This window comes from Balaenoptera borealis (genome assembly GCF_965194805.1).
Source record: "Balaenoptera borealis genome assembly, chromosome: 1".
Lineage (NCBI taxonomy): Eukaryota > Metazoa > Chordata > Mammalia > Artiodactyla > Balaenopteridae > Balaenoptera > Balaenoptera borealis.
In genome coordinates, this window is record NC_138860.1 from 147,738,709 (window position 1) to 147,756,177 (window position 17,469).

Below are 17,469 nucleotides of genomic sequence, written 5' to 3' on the forward strand. Positions count from 1 at the left end.
TTCAAAATGATTTTTGCTTAAATAAACTCTTAAAATTGTTAACATCCCTCAGTTTATCCTTTAACAGGTGGGAATCAACAAACGATGGTGACTCTTCTCATCTTAAGGGCAAAGGGGAACTAGGGCCTCTGTTTCAGAACCCAAAAGGATCTTTTCCAAAGGTCAGAAGAATATTGTGTGATCCTCACCCCCATATCACCTAGCAACCTCCAGGAGATGCCTGAAGGTAAAAAGATGCCCCTGGCCATGCCAGGCCTGCCGCCTTGACAACCGAGGCTGCCTCAGCATGGGGGCTGCTTCAGATCTGCACACTCCTGCTTCTGACCAGAGCAGAGAGGCAGAGAGGGGATCACTGGCAACAGCCCTGTGCAGATTCATCATTTCGAATCCTTGTCCTTAACATATGTTTTCGATCGCAAAAAAAACACGGCTTTCTGGTTTCCATTACCTTTGTTTCATTTTAGAATGTAATGTTTTTTATAGCCTAGGGAAGGGAGGGAGATGCAAGCGAGCCAGTGAGAGTATGAGCTTATATGCTTTAATGTTTCCATCAGAAGAAAGAGGGATGAGAAAGCCAAGAAACCAGTGATGGCAGGCTTGCCTCTGACTCCTTCAAGTCGATCGATGGTTGATTCCCCAGGCATTTATTGAGCACCTACTCCGTGCACGTAGCAAGACAGGATAAAAAGATGACCCCCACGGGGTCCCTGCTGTCGGGTAATTTGCAACCGAATGAAGCAGATAAACTGGCTCACAGCATCATAATATGAGACAGATTTTTCTTCTGGAAGGGAAGAGGAAGAAGCAGGGAGGGAGGAAAGGAAGGGAAAGAAGAAAGAAAAGAATGAAGGGAAGGAGAGGTAGGAATGGAAGGAGAGAAGAAAGAACGAAGGCAGAGTAGGAGGAGGGGAAGGAAAGAAACTAACATGTATTCGTGACTTCCTGTGTGCCAGGCACTGGGCTAAGTCTCTTACATCTTGTATTTTATTTAATCCTCATAACAGCTCTTTAAGGAAACCTCATTTACCATTTTACAGATGAGAAAACAGAGACTGAGGTGACACCCAAGGTCTCACAGCTGGTAGAACAATCTGGAGGTGTTGCACAGGCCCCAGAGCTGGTGGTGCCAGACCAGCTCTGCTGTACAGACCAGAGGCTCCTTGCATGCATGAGGGAACCAGAGCCCCAGGGCCTCTCGCTCCTTGGAGGCCGCCCAGAAACAGAGAAGGTTAAAATCGATGGAACTTAGAGATCATTAATCCAACCCACTCAAGGAGAAACTGAGATCCAAAAATCAGGGGGCCACTTGCCTGGGGTCCTGTGGAAGGTTCGTAGAAGCCCTGGGGTCCAGTCCTTCCCACCAGAGCCCACGGGGAAGTCAGCAATGCCAATAGCCATGGCATTTATTGTTCCCAGGCTGTGGAAGACTGCAGTCCACCCTCCTCTCTCTGTCCCATTCTGGCTCAAGCGATCTCAGGTCTGCTGAGCAGAAAGGTTTGTTTTGGCAGAAAGCTGGGTGCTGTCCAGCTTGATAATCACCCGTGTTAACACACCATTATGTGTGTCATTAACAGACTTCGCAGCTGGGACTTGGCTTTTTTTTTTCTTTACATTTTCTTTTTATTTTTATAAAAAGAATTTTATTCTTTTTATTTTCAAAGAATAGAAAAATAAAATGCAACCCCCATGTGTGAATCAGAAGGACCAGCCACACAGGTGCATGCTGACTCTGACTGGAAAACGAGGCTTTACCAAAAGCAGGTCGTTGCTGCCCAGGATAAAGCTCACCACTTTGCTCTTGAAGGAGGCTCTGTCTGTCATCACGAGTGGGGTTTGCTGCTCATGGCCAGGGCCCCCACGTCCAGCCTTTCCTCTCATGCCTCACCAGCACCTCCTCTATACCAGCCTAGCTGATGGCACTGAAAAGATAAGGGCTATGAGCTCAAACAGACTTGAGATTAAAGACTGGCTTCATCACACGGTGGCTTGTGAGATCCTGATGGAGATTTAATCTATCTGAACCTCAGTTTCCCCATCTGGAAAATGGGGGTAACAATGAGATATCATATATCATCCTTCGCTCCATTTATGTCATGCTCAGAAACTCAGTGATTTAAAAAAAGAAAGAAAAACATTTTAATATAAGTTTGTACTCCTATGATTTAGCAGGCCTTGTTCTAAGTACTCAGAATAGAAAGATAAATCAGACACAGTCCTTGCCTTCCAAAAGTTTACAAAAGGCTCACAGGGAAGCTAGAGATAAAGAAATTTGATCATTATTCCGTAAATACACACTAAGCCAACGTTAACCCAACTCCAGTGCTAATACCCTGGTCCAAGCCACGTGTCCTTTTGCCTTGACCCCTGCAGTTGCCTCCTAACTGGGCTCCAGGCTTCTCCCTTGCTTCTCTACAGTCTGTTCTCAAAAGAGCAGCCAGCATGAGCCCTTAAAACACCAGTCTGATCATGTCACTCTCCTGTTCACAACCTCCTGACGGCTTCCCTAAACTTAGGGGGAAAATATCTAAAGCCCTTAGACTGACCTAGAAGGTCTTAGGATCTGGGCCCTCACGTCTCACTGCCCCCCTCCCTCCCTCTGCCCTAGCCATACTGGTCTGCTTGTCATTCACGGAGTACACTTAGACGCTCCCACTTTGAATTCTTTATTCTCCCCCCTTGATCGGTGTTCCCCTAGATATCTGCACAGCTCCTTCCATCACTTCACTCAGACCCCTGCTCAAATGTCACCTCCTCAGAGAAGCCCTCGAGCCACAATAGCATACCCATTGCCTGCTTGCCCTTATTTTGCTTTACTTTCCTTCATAGACTTATCGCTTCCTGAATTATATATTGATTTGTTTGTTTTCTGCCTTTCTCACTAGAATACAAAGGCCCAAAGGGCAGATTTTGGAACAGCATCCTGCACTGTGTACTCAATAAACATCTATTGGGCAGAAAAATGAATGCACAAAACAAAACGTACTATGTGCTGGGTACTACGCTAAGCACTGATGAGACCAAATGGACAGAGGCCTACCTTCCTAGTCTGTGTGGGGAGGAGGACAGAGAGAGCTCTTTAGGAGCCCTGAGGAGGTCTTGATCCACCTGTGGAAAGTCAGAGCCAGGGAATTCTTTCAGAAATAAAATATCTGTAAACCCAGTCTTAAAGAATGAGTTGGGGTACAGATAAAGATAGGAAAGTTGGGGATAAGGCGAGGGCATTCTAGACAGAGGAAACAGTATGAGAAAAGGAATGCAGGAAAGAAACATCTTGGTGTGTTTTGAAACCCACAAAGATTCCAGTTTTGCAAGAGCTATACGTGTGTGTGTGTGTGTGTGTGTGTGTGTGTGTGTGTGTGTGAGTTGGGGGTGGGTGCAGAATAACAAGAGAGGAAGCTGGAGACATAGAAAGGAACAGTTCATAGAAGGACTTCTATGTCAGTTGAGGATATGTAATCTTATCTTACAGGCTAGGGAAAGCCATTAAGGAAGAGTGTCAGGGTCAGATTTGGGTTTTAGAAAGATCCTCTGACCAACTGGTAAAGAATAGATTCAGGGGAGGTCAGGATGAGAATCATGGAGATGAGCTAGCTAAGATAAAATAACAATAAAAATTAGAATAGAAAAAAATATGTTTTGCTTTCTATAACTCCAACTATCTTCTAAAGAGAACAGATCCATTAAATGGGAATGGGACCTTCTTTTCTGCTAAGAACTTCTATGATTTTGGTTATAGAGTTTTGAGGACAAGACCTGTGGAGAGCTGAATTCTCTGCATGACAGAAGGAAAGAATTTGGAGTTTCCCAAAGGATCTCAATGGGGAAAAAAATAGGAGAAAAGGAAAGAGGAACCAGCAAGACAATGTGATACCAACTACTGAGCAGAGTAAATTTCCAATGAGAAAAATCCAGTAGCAATGGAGTTTTTTAAAAACAGGAGCAGGTAATTTGCGATTTTAAGTTGCTTGCTAATTAATGAGGGTTCACATCAGGGTATGGTGGAATCACTGATATAAAGTACCCCTGCCATCAGTGAAATGAAAAAACAAAAACTGGACAAAACACAAAAGGCAACGGTTTTCTGGCATTGGACGATAGGCAGCACAAGACTGGGATGCGTGCAAGGAGAGGGGTTCACAAGGTGAGCCCCAGAATTGCCCCAGCTCTCTGTCTGGGAATGATTTCCCCCACTGCAGAGCAGAGAGCCAGAGTCTGGGCAAAACACGATAGTTCTAATGATCTGAGGAGGTAGAAATCAGAGATCAGAGCAGCTGAAATGGCTGGAATGTCAGGAAAGGCACAAGAGAGGCATGAAGTGCACAGATAGGGGTCTTCAGAAGCTTGGAGGGGTGCCCTATAAAGTCCTGAGCTGAAAGCTAGACTATGCATATGCTCAGGGCGAGAGTACACAGGCTTGCCAGAGAGGAGCTACAACAGGGCAGGGAACAGAACAGGGATACCAGAAGTCAAGCAGTGCTAGAGGACAGAAGAGATACAGTTCAGCCATAGAGGAGAAATCTTGTTCACACCCAGGCCTCCAGCTGAGACATGAACATGATGACAACATAAGAGTAAGGACCACACCCTAGAGTAAGGCACACTCTTTTTTTTTTTTTTTTTTAATAAATTTATTTATTTATTTTTGGCTGTGTTGGGTCTTCGTTTCTGTGTGAGGGCTTTCTCTAGTTGTGGCAAGCGGGGGCCACTCTTCATCGCGGTGCGCGGGCCTTTCACTGTCGCGGCCTCTCTTGTTGCAGGGCACAGGCTCCAGATGCGCAGGCTCAGTAATTGTGGCTCACGGGCTTAGTTGCTCCGTGGCATGTGGGATCTTCCCAGACCAGGGCTCGAACCCGTGTCCCCTGCACTGGCAGGCAGACTCTCAACCACTGCACCACCAGGGAAGCCCTTTTCTTTTTTTTTGTCTATTTTATTTACTTATTTTTGGCTGCGTTGGGTCTTTATTGCTGCACGCGGGCTTTCTCTAGTTGCAGCGAGCGGGGGCTACTCTTCGTTGCCGTGCACGGGCTTCTCATTGCGGTGGCCTCTCTTGTTGCGGAGCACAGGCTCTAGGCGCACATGTTTCAGTAGTTGTGGCTCACAGGCTCTAGAGCAAGGCTCAGTAGTTGTGGCACACGGACTTAGTTGCTCCGTGGCATGTGGGATCTTCCTGGACCAGGGCTCGAACCTGTGTCCCCTGCATTGGCAGGCGGATTCTTAACCATTGTGCCACCAGGGAAGCCCCAAGGCACACTCTTGATAATCACTGGCCATTAGAAATTTCTGCAATGTTGTTAATGTTGAGCTGTCCAAAATGATAACCAGTTACATGTAGTTATCGAGCACTCAAAATATGGCTAGTGCAACTAAGGAAACAAGTTTTTAATTTATTTCATTTCACTTAATATAAATTTAAATAGCTACATGTGGGGACTTCCCTGGTAGCACCCTGGTTAAGACCAGGCTCCCAATGCAGGGGGCCCGGGTTCGATCCCTGGTCAGGGAACTAGATCCCACATGCATGCTGCAACTAAGAGTTCGCATGCCACAACTAAGGAAACAGTGAGCGCAAGTAAGGAGCCCAAGAGCTGCAACTAAGGAGCCTGCCTGCTGCAACTAAGACCCGGCACAACCAAGTGAATTAATTAATTAAATAAATATTTTTAAAAATAAATAAACAGCTACATGCGGCTGTCATGTTGCACAGAACACTTCTGATCCCACCAAAAAAAAAAAAAAAAAAAAGGCCGAAAGCCAAGCCCTCATGATATCCACAATGGACAAAGATTTGGAGGTTGGCCCCATCAAGTCAGAGTTGCTTGAGAAAAATGGGCTTTCCACAGATCCTCCATATCCAAGCCTACCCACAGTCAAGGTGATGAGCCAGTCTAAATAGATTTATTCTGATAAGTTAAAGATACATTCTGTTCACTCTAGAGCAACCACTTAAAAGTAATAAAAAAGAAGTATTGATGAGAAGCCAAATAGAGAAAACAAAGTGGAATTCCAAAAATACATATAATTAGGAAAGGAACATTAGAGAAACAACAACAACAAAAAGAACAAATGAAAACAAATAACAAGATGGTAAACTTAAACCCAAACAGAATGATAATCTTATTAAATGTAAAACTCCCCACCTAAAACAACAGAATGACAGACTGGATAAAAAAGCAAGATTCAAGAATATTCTCTCTATAAGGGATGCACTTTAAAATCAAAACAAATATGTTGAAAGTATAAGGATGAAAAGAGACATATTATGTGTTATGGACTTAATTGTATCCCCTCCCCCCAAATATATATGTTGAATCCCTAATGTCCAATGTGACTATATTTGGAGATGGCACCTTTGGGGGGTAATTAAGGCTAAATGAGGTCCTAATCCAATAGGACTGGTATCCTTATTTTTACTTTTTTTATTCTTTTCTTATGTGGAAAGGAAAAAAACTACTTAGTCAGGGATTATAGTGCCCACACTACAGAGTGGTTGGGAAGGTTGGACGACATAATAGAGGATTCTTTTAAAATGTAAGCAACAATCTCGTCTTTCAGCACAAAACCCTCAGAAGTGAAGATGAACATGGAGAGATGAGGGGGGAAGAGGGAGCATTGGGGTTTGCGGGGAGTCCCGGGCAAGGTTTTATCATCAAAGCTTCCTGGGAGAGGCACAGGAAAGCGTCTGAGAAAGGTAAAGATAAGGAAATTTTGTGAAATAAAAACCTGGTTAAAGTTGAAAGAAGGAAAGAAAGAAAGGACGGGAGGGAGGGAGGGCAGGAGGGAGGGAGGGAGGAAGAAAGAAGGAAAGAAAGAAAGAAAAGGAAAAGAAAGGAACGCACATCACTGACTTCCCATCTCAGAAAAAAAGCACAAGCTGCTGAACTGGCCAACCAGGCGTCACGGGGTCACTGAGCCGGCACTCCACTTCCAGCCCTGGCCCCTCTGCTCGCCCTGCTGCCAACACAAGGCTTCTGGCTGGTCCTTGAATCCAACAGGCACATACCCGCATCATCGGGGCCTTTGCACTTGCTCTTCTCCCTGCTGCCAAGCTTGCTCCCTCACCTCCTCCACACCCGTGCAGAAAGTCACCCTCTCATCAGCTCTTACCTGAAGGCCCCCCACTTGAAATCCCACATACAGACCCTATCCCTTCCTTTGTTTTATTTTTCTCTACAGCACTCAACATCTAACACACGATACACGTTACTTGTATATTTTATTTATTTCCTGGCTCCTCTGTTAGAATATAAGTGCGAGAACATCAGATTTTGTCCATCCTGTTCACTGCCATATCCTGGTGCCTGAGACAGTGCACAGTACATACGAGGTACTCAATGTATACAGCCCTCCCTCGGTATCCAGGGAGTTGATACAGGACCAAAATCTGTGGATGCTCAAGTCCGTTATATAAAACGGAGCCATATTTGTGTATAACCTACACACATCCTCTAGGTTACTTATAGTAATCAATAAATCATCTCTAGATTACTTATAGTGCCTAATAAAATGTAAATGCCATGTAAATAGCTGTAAACACAATGTAAACACTATGTAAATAGTTGTCAGAGTGGAGCAAATTCAAGCTTTCGGTTTTGGAAATCTCCGGAATTTTTTTCCTAATATTTTTCCACCCATGGTTGGCTGTATACACAGATGCAGAATCCACAGATATGAAGGGCCACTACATTTGTTGGGAGGAAAGAAGGAAAGAAGGAGGGAAGGAAGGAAGGGGGGGAGGGAGGGGGGGAGGAAGGGAGACATAAAACATTTTTCACATTTGCTAGCACATAGTAAGCCTCTAGTAAATGATAATTTTTATTACTAGATCTAGGAAATGAAGCCTAGAAAGAAAGAAAAAAGAATGCCTTGACCAAGGGCCATAGAAAGTTTTTGATGAGAACAGTGCCAGACCCCAGGTCCCCTGACTTGTAGCATATAGTTAAGAAAACAAAAGTAAAAATAAAGAAAAAAAAAGAAAAAATCTTTGACTTCCTGTTATGCACCTGGCACTTTCACGTTTAATCTGTATATTAGTTATCAGAGGTGAATGTGTTATTTTAATTTTAATCCTGAGAACACTGATACTCAGAGAGGTCAAGTGACTTCCCAGGGTCACACAGCAGGTAAGCGGTGGAATCAGGATGCATACCCAGGCCTGTGATTTGAAGCCCAGTGGTCTTTTCCTAATAATGCAGGAGAGAAGTTTGGCAAAAGTGCCAACAGCTTGAAATGAAATCAATCACTCATAGGCCCAAATCCAAACCTCCCCTCATTTAGCCTCGGGCAGGTTTTCCTCTCAGCCTTAACCTTAAGAGAAGCCTGCTGACACTTTGGCGTCTGCCTTTGAAAGCCAGCTACCCATTTTTCAGACTCCTAAATTGCCTGTAAGAAGTGTTTCATTATTCTGTCCGGGCGATATCAAGTACCTGGGCCATATTTCATGAAAGTTCCCCTTCAGGTCCAGGCCACAGGGCAGGTGACATTTCTGTCTCCAGGAAACCCCTGAAATCCACCTTCTGGATAATTCCATTGGAGACAAATTAGAATTGAAAGCAGCTGCCTGCGCTCTTTCATGTTCACTGGGGGAGACGAGTGGGTATGGGCGGCCAGGCACCAAAGAATTCTTTATTCTTCCGTCACAGGGGAAATTGAGACAAGAGAGTAAACACAGCACCTTCCACCCATACATCAGTCATGGGCACTGAGGGGGAGGGACCAAAAGGTGTCATTCCCAAGGCAGAAAGCCACCAGGAGGGCTGGGAGCCTCTCACCCAGAGCCAGGCCTGGTCAAAAACATAAACTTGATAGAGATCAGTGGTGCCTCACAGTGTTGGGAAAGTCAGGAGGCCCTGATTCAAAACCCAGCTTGGTCATCACGTGATTACATGTCTTTAAATGTCACTACTTCTGTAAGTAGCTACCAGTGAACTGTGAATACTTACTAGTTCTCTCATTCTGATTTCTGTCTGGATCAACACAATCAAGTCACATGAACTAGGAACATATTTACTATATAAAAGGACAAGGAATGAAGACAACAACCACGTCTTGACAACAATCAAGTCTGTTAGCGGGTTTTTCGTTGTGATGCCAAATCTTTCTCCATCCCAGCTACGTGTCAAGCGTACACCATTCTCCCCAAGGTTTATATGTTCTCATTTCCGTCCCTGAGGAAGTGCTAAAGCCAACACAGCCAGAGGTGATGGGAGGAGGATGTGGGTGGTGCCCTGGCAAAGCTGGCAGCAGTGAGGGGGGGTAGGGGATTCCCTTGCATTGAGGGCCTTCTCTCTGCCAGGTGCCCGTGTTATTTCATTAAATCCTCAGGACAACCCCAACAGGTGGGCATGGTTATTCCTATTCTAAAGTGAGGAAACAGGCTCAGAGCAAGGAAGTGTGTTTCCCAAGATCATCAGCTCCTAAATAGGGACACTGGGATCCAAAGTCAGCTCTATGTGTCTCCAGTCTGTGTTTGCTTCACCCTTGGCAAGGCCCCTCAGAAAACCGGGTGGGAAGCTGTAAGTAACAAAAGGGTGTCATCACTCCCAGCGGAGGGGTTCTGGGAGCACTTCCTGGAGGAGGAGGCCTTTTTTGAATTAAGCCTGAGGTCAGTTGGGGTTTGGCCATACATCCCATCTCTCCTCTCTCTCTCTCTCACACACACACACACACACACTCTTCTGCATAGACCCAGGGTGACCCTCAGCCACTGACCAGGCCGGAAGAATGTGTGTACACACTCAAAAGAGAGCTGTTGATTTAGTACTGGCGACTCTCTAGCCATGGAAGTGGGGGGTTCCAGACACTTATTATTTCTTTTTCCACCAGCAGAAAACATCTGTCTCATGAAAATTATATTCGCTAAGAGACCACGGCATACCCATCAGGAGCCCCTCAGCCCTCCCCCAAGCCTCCCTGTCAGCAGAGGCTACAGCTTGTGCTCTGGTGGGACTGAAGTGGACCCCTGAAGGCTCTTGGTGTCCTCAGCTGAGTGGAAGGAGAGAAGGTGTCCTTAGACAGGGGCATCCCTGAGGACCACTGAAATGGAACTCGGGATTCTCGTGAAGAGAACTTTAACTCCACCTGAACTGCCTCTGGATCTCACTCAACTGACACATGTAAGTCACCTAGACAGAATTCATCTAACAGAGTAGAAGGAAACACGGTAGAAGGAAAGAAGTGTAAAGAGGACTAAATTTTCACAGACCCTAATATGTCCCAGCACTGTGCAAAATTCTCTCTCTCTCTTCCCCTCCTCTGCCCTAGAGACCATGACCCTCTTCATATCTTTCTACCATTTGGGAGGCCTACAGGAGACCAGAGAGGCAGCATGTTGTCCTAGAAACAGCTTATGTTTTGGAGTGATATATCCAAGGTCGCACAGGGAAGCGGGGAAGACTGACACAGGATGCAGGTGTGGGGCTGCAAGTTCTATGTCCCTTAAACCTTGCCCCACCACTTCCTCCAGCAAGTGGTCCCAGTTGACTGTAATGTCAAGGGCACTTACGGGTGTAGCAGAAAGATAAGCAGCACCCAGATTGGGGACGTTCTTGAAAACCAAGATGAGGAGATTGAGCTTAACCCAGGAGGCACTGGGGAGCCACTGAAGGTTCTTGAGAGGGAGGGAGAGTTTATCAGGTCTGTACTTTGGAGATCTACATATGATCCATTATAAAGGATACACACATGGACTCTACAGTACATAAAATCATTTTCAATTCTGGATACCTCAAGGGTGCTGGCTTACAGAGAGGTCCCAGAGACCAACCTGATCAGCAGACACTGTCAGTCACCTTTGTTGGGTTATGAAGAGACAGCATAGAGCCCACGGGCCCACTGATGGAGACTGAAAGGACTAAGCAGGCATGAACTGGGGGAAATGCCAATGTCAAGCCTATCTCAGGAGCAGGGTCCACTTCTAGCCCTGGAACACATCAGGGGACATAGGCACATGGACCCTAGAATGAGCACTCTGAGTGACCTGGGGCCACTTGTTCCCCTCTGGGAGCTGCTTCACTCCAGGGTGGTCTGGGCGGTCTGGACAGAAACCGTAGCGCCCCGTTTCTCTTAGGTGAGCTATCGGGGTCCAAGCACCTGCTCTGTGGCAGCTGTGTGTCAGCCGCATACTGTACACCTACCTCTCTGGTTACTGCCTTCAGGGGCACGGGCAGGGGTCCTGCCCACACAGCTTCGCGACCTCTGTGCATCAGGGAGACTCTGGGCCCCAGTCCGAGCTCCGCCATTCACGAGTGTGTGAATTTGGGCAAGTTACTTCATGTCCTGGTCCCTCTCTCTCTTTATCTATAAAGTAGTAGAATAACCACCCACCTCGGCTGTGAGCAGCAGAGGTAGTCCTTAAAGCACTGAGGGCGGTGTGAGGGCCCGCACGGGGAAAACAGCTCACGCGGGTTAGTCATTCGTACCGTGAATCAGGGCTACATCAACAGAGCAACCCTAGAGGCCTGGTGAGATGCTGGGCAGTCACGGGGAGGGTAAGAGGGAAGGTCAAGGACCATCCTCCAGGAGAGGGGGCATTTGATGTTGCCGGGCATGATGAAGGCTGATGGAGGAGCCCAGGGGAGGGTGAACGGACAGTGGAAGGAGGTGAGTGACGGTGGGAGGGAAAGGTAGACGGGCCCCAGCTTGGGGATGGCATCTCAGAACAGGCTAAGGATTTAGACTTGGTCCAGAGGCAACGCGGATCCAGCGAGGGGTAGGGACTTAAAAGTAGGGCCTGGCCTAATCGGACGTAGAGGGGACGGTGGCAAAGGGAAGAAGATGGACTAGAGAGACCATCACAGCTGCAGAGAGGCCAGACCCACCGGAGAACGAACACGGATGGTTGGGGCAACGGTGAAAGGAAGGGAGGAGAGGCTGAGAGGCCGCCTGAGGGCTTCTCAAGGGTTCTCGCAGCTCCCTTCAGCCTTGACATTCCAGAATTGTGGGATTCCTCCAAGACCCTCCACATGGCCGCAGCTGGGTAGCACACACACCTCAGGGATCTCCTTCCAGTTCCTTGGAGCTCAGAAGGCAAGAAGCCCTGCTGGTGGGGAGGGCGGTCAGAAGCTCTGCATTGGCTTCGCTGTCTCCTCCCATCCCTCTTCTAAGAATCCAGGGAATTACAGAGCCAGAGCCAGGCCTGGCCAGGGACTCAGAGGGGCAGGGGCCATCCTCCAAATCCTAGGCGATCTGCACACCCACGAGGATAGCTCTGTCCTCCCAGGTTCCATCGATCATTCCAGTGGCCTTCATCCCAGCTTCGTGCAGCTCTCTCTGCTGTAAACACTGTTTGCTGCTCCAAGAGATTTGTCATACTTGGAGAGGCTCTGCCACGAAGGCCACTGGGACCTTGGTAAGGGTGGACCAAAGAGAGGATGAGGGAGCGTGGACTATGCAGGCCGGGGACTGGGTGGGAGATGCTCTCGCTGCTAGAGTCCTGCCCAAGGAGCTAAGCAGAAGGGAGCTGCTGTTGACTGAGCTGCTGGCGTCCCCTCATCTCATCACCCCAACAGCGCAGCAAGGCAGCTTTCGTTACCGTCCTTTCACCGAGATTAAAATTAGAACATCAAATGATTTGCCTAAATTTACACAGCTACGAAAATGCAGGCATGGATTCAGGCCCAAATTCATCAGCCTCTGAAGCTTATTCATTCATTTATTCATTAATTAATTCACTCATTCACCCAACAAAAATGTATCAAGGGCCTATTATATGCCGGGCCCTGTACCAGACACCAGAGTTACAAGTCAGACACATTTCCCGCCCTCTTGCAGGAGAGACCAACAATACCAAGTTCATAAATGCACAAGATAATTCCAGATGGTTATAAATTGTGAAGCAAATGAAAGCGGGTGATGATCTAGAGCAGGGGTTACTAAAATATAGCCCAGGGTCCTGTGTCTGTCTTTACATGGAACTGCAAGCTAAGAATGGCTTTTAGATTTTTAAAGGGTTATAAAGAAAGCAAAGGAGAATATGCAACAGAGATGGCACATATCCCATGAAACCTGAAATATTTACTATCTAGCCCTGTGCAGACAAAGTTGCCAACCCCTGAGCGAGAAAGAGAGAGAGAGAGAGAGAGAAAGAGAGAGAGAGCCTGGAGGGGCATCCTTGGCAGTGGGCAGGAAAGGCCTCTCTGTGACAGTGACTTTGAACTGAGACCCAACAATGGAAAAGAATCACCAAGTGAAAAGACCCAGGGAGAGAGAACAGCAAGTGAATGCAAAGGCCTTAGGGTAGAAATAAGCTTAGCAGGTTCAAGAAACAAAAAAGAAGGCCAACATTGTTCAAGCACAGGAAAGGAGAGGGGAAGCGGTACCAGGTGAGCTCATGGAGGGAAGCTGGGAGCAGATCATGTAGGGCTTTCTGGCTCAAGGCTGAGAGTGTCCTGTCCACTCAGCCCTGCCTCTGGCGTGGCAAAATCCAATGTGAATCCAGCAGGTGTCAGGATAGACAGCATCCAATCCAAGCACAGTAATAAGAATCCAGGTACAAGGGACACTTAAGTCAGAAACACGGTAGCACAAACTCCCAGGGAATGTGTTCACCCAGTGGTCAGAGGGTACCAGGAAGATGATCCAGGATGGACCGGGCTGCAAGAGCTTGGCAGGCTATCAGGACCCTTGCCAAACAAGCTGCCACTCAAAGAAGGCCTTGGGGTCCAACAGGAAATGAAGGGATAAAAATGAAGAGCCAAGGACAAGTGATGATGCGCTGGGGGTGATGGTGAAAACGGTGACTTCTTAGGCACCTGGCTCCCCAGGCCTCACCACCGCACACAGATGCTGGGACCTTGGCCGCCTGACTTAATACTGGCCCCCTCCCACCCTGCTATTCCCTCTCCCGGTCGGCAAGTTTCAGGAAACAGGTGGGACCAACCCAAAGAGAGGACGGCAACAGTGATTCCTTCCGGAAGGAGCTCGTGAGGTGGGCGCTGGCAGGACTGGGCAGAGAGTGAGTGTATTGGGTTGATGGCTGGTGCACACGTGGCCCTGGCATCCGTGCAAGCACACTGCAGGGGACTGAACTCGCGCTAAGTTCTCCGACCTCAGGGAGTGAGAGAGGCAATCAACAGGGTCCATCGCTGTAACAGTTTGTACTTTGGCCACCACTTAGTTGAAAATGGCTGTGCTCCTAAGCATGTCCCCAGGCAACGTGTGTTTTGTAATTTGATTTTTTTCAAAACAACTTTTATTGTTTTTTTTTTTATTATTGTTATAAGGGCGACACATGTTCCTTTCAGGAAAATCAGAAAATACACAGATACCAAAAAGAAGAAAATAAAAAACACTCACCCATCCACCCAGAGACCGCCATTGCTAATGCCTTGAAGTCTCTTTTTCTAGACTTTTCTTTGTGCGTATGTCATTTATTAAGTAAATGCAACCCGAATATCCTCCAGGTCTTACCAGGTGGGGGGCTCAACTCAGGAAGATGAATGGTCACACTGCTGACTTGATAGCTTGTACCTGCCTGTCACCAGGCCCCTGGACCCCTCTCCAAGGTCCCTCCCCCTGGTATCCCTGGACATCTTTGGGGGTGTCCCACGCACGCTCCCAAGCCAGTTCACGCTTTTGCCTGTGCCTGACACTGCTCACCTCCACGTCACCTTACCATTGCTCCTCCCAGGCCACTGCCCCGAGTTGCTCCTCCAGCTGGCTTTTCAGCTCAGGCGGTGCCCATCACCTTCATGCTCCTCTGCCTTGGACCGCCCCAGCTCCCCTGGGGCAATTCTGCTTTGTCACTCCTGACTCTCAACCACTGCCACTTCCCTGGGCCACATGGATGTTCCTGTCTTGTCACAGGAGAAATGCCTTTCCCATCTCTGCTCTTCCAGTGGGGTTGCCTAGGGTTTAAATACACAATCCTTTCCATCCCTGGGGTGAACGAATCCTCCAGTGTTTGCATCCAGTACAAGTAAAGGACCTATCTTATATCTGGAACCATTACCCTGCTCCTAATCTTCTGAGAATGACCCTACGGTCCCTTGCACCTCAACTGGGCATCTCCCAGGAACTTTATAGCCTCCTTTATAACCTCCCATCCCTCCCTCTCCCAGCCCCACCCCTGGCTATTACCTGAAGGGGGGAAGGGATGGAGTCACCTATATTCACCTGACACCAGATTCCCTCAACACTGTGTCACACATTAAAAGGGATACAACATGCATATAACCTTATAACCTTTTTTTTACTTGTCAATATATCATGGACATCTTTATTAGTTAAGTATGCATCTACGTCATGTTTAATGGTTGCATAGTACTCTGTTATATACATTTAGCTTAATTTATGTAAACAAACCCCTATTATAGACATCTAGCTGTGGCCAACATTTTCTATTACAAACAAAATGCAGCAATCTTACTTTTAAGTGAAAAACATCCCTCTGCAGAAATTCCTTATCAACCCTAGAGCTTTAGAAGAAATTCTCTTAGTCATCTATTGAATTCAACTGGGCTGAAGCACTACTTAATGTGCCATGCCTCGCAGCGTGCTCTGCACCGTACTGTCTTGAAGGGGGACACAGAGGTGAAGTTACGGCAGTCTGCATCCTGAAAGAGCTCACAGTCTAATGCGAGACAGGCATGGACAGAAATGACCTGATGGGAAGCAGAGCGCATGCTCCTGGTGTAGGATGGCCCCAGGGAGTGTGCCTGGGGACATCAGGGCCAGGCATCGTTCTGCCTTGGAAGAACAAGGTGGAGGCAGCATTTCACCTGGGCCTGGAGGATGGCTGCGGTTTTATTCAGGAGAGATGACAGAGAAAAGTGAGCTAGGAGACGGTCAGAGCCGATGTGTGAGAGCAGGCAGGTGTGGGGCTCGGCAGGGGCAGGGAGGGGCCTGACTCGAGAACAGAGAGCAGTGAAAGAGAGTGATAGACACAAGTCTAGAAAAATACACCAGGACCAGTCAGGAAGCAATGTGGAGCCACTGATGATATCAAGGTCAGGAGGAGCAGAATGGAAAGTTAAAGAGGAAAACTCAGCTTTGAGGGGATAGTCCTTAAACAATGGTTCCCACTATGTTTTTTGGGAAAAATTATGTTCCCCCCAATTTTTCCACTATGTCATTATCCTTATGCCAAATATTATCATCATATGAGTACAGAAATTACACTAAATATATTTTTATAATCCTAAAGCTGACCATGTTAATTTTGATCTACAATGAATACTAAAAACTAAAATTCTATACTTTCACCCAACCCAATATCTCAGTGGTTATTTTTCTTCATAGACAGAAAAGTCATGAATATTCCAGTCTACGTTAAGCCAGGAGTGCTCCTGTCAGTCCAGGTACACTGACCTTCCTTGTTACTGTTGCACCTCAGGGCCTTTGCACCTGCTATTCCCAAAGCCGGGAATTGTTTTTCCTCTTCATTTCACCTACCTAAATCCCATATATCTTTCAGATTTCATTTCAAGCATCATTTTTTCTAATCCTCCAAATCTGGGTAAGGTCTCCCTATCTTACGTTCTTGGGATAGTCAGTCCTTCTTTTTAGCATTTATCATAATTAAAATCAAATAATTTAATGGTGCATTCATGCGCATGCATTTAAGCTCAAGAGATCAACATCTACCACTTGAATGTAAGCTCCATAAGGGCAGGAATTGTGTCCAAAGTGTCCTTGCACATAGAAGATACTCGTTAGGTGTTTCTCAAGTGAATGAGTGTTACTCACAATCCAGTTATGTGTCCAAAAATTCTTGACAATTTCAAGATGAAAAAAAATGTATTTTCTCAGAATGACTGTCAGGTAAAATTTTATAACAATCATGTCTTTTATTTGTATTTGCCTTTTCATAAAAGCCCACCTACTTCTAGAAAGGATTTAAAGGAAATTTGTACAAAAGACAATAAAGTTGAGAAGACATTAAAACTCAAGTAGGCCCATACTTGATTGACAAAGTGATTAAATCCACAATCTCATTATCATCTCAAAAACTATGGGAGGAATTTTTGTGAGGTGGGGATTATCACCCCCAATTAGGTGAGGAAACTAAGGCTCAGAGAAGTGAATGAACATGTTCACATCGCAAAACCAAGAAGGGAAACAAAAGCGGGCTTTTCTGGGGCAAGAACACTAGATATTTACTGCTTTCTGTCGCCTCCTGTTGGTGTGAGGAGGAAAGAGCAAGCCTCTCTGGGTTTGCTAAAGAAGCCAGCCCTGCATTCCTGCAGCAGACCACCGGCACCAAGCAACCTGGCAAGACTCCCCAGTCAGCTCCCGGGACCTTTCATCTCCCCACACTCCCACCTGGCCAGATTCTCAGGATGCCTAATTGCTCTGGTGTACAGACTCATAACCAGAATCCAAGAATCGGATTGATGGCCTTCAGAGTCAGCAGTGGTTCCAGACTGGCTGGGCAGCCTGCATGGTCTCTTCATCTCAACCGATGCCTCAGCATCTGCCCTCTGAGTTTCAGGTGCAGCCCTGGGAGGTGACCAGAGCCAGGCGAACTCTGAC

At 46.9% G+C, this 17,469-nt stretch overlaps 1 protein-coding gene across 1 annotated transcript in view; it reads right to left on the reverse strand.

Moving 5' to 3' along the window:
* The window catches only part of LOC309613154 (uncharacterized protein), a gene marked incomplete at its 5' end in the record, with an annotated part of 177,196 nt that overhangs the window by 8,972 nt on the left and 150,755 nt on the right, over positions 1–17,469 (reverse strand). The window contains one exon of the transcript XR_014235543.1: positions 1,307–4,912. Of the gene's footprint in view, positions 1–1,306 lie in introns of the transcript that reaches the window.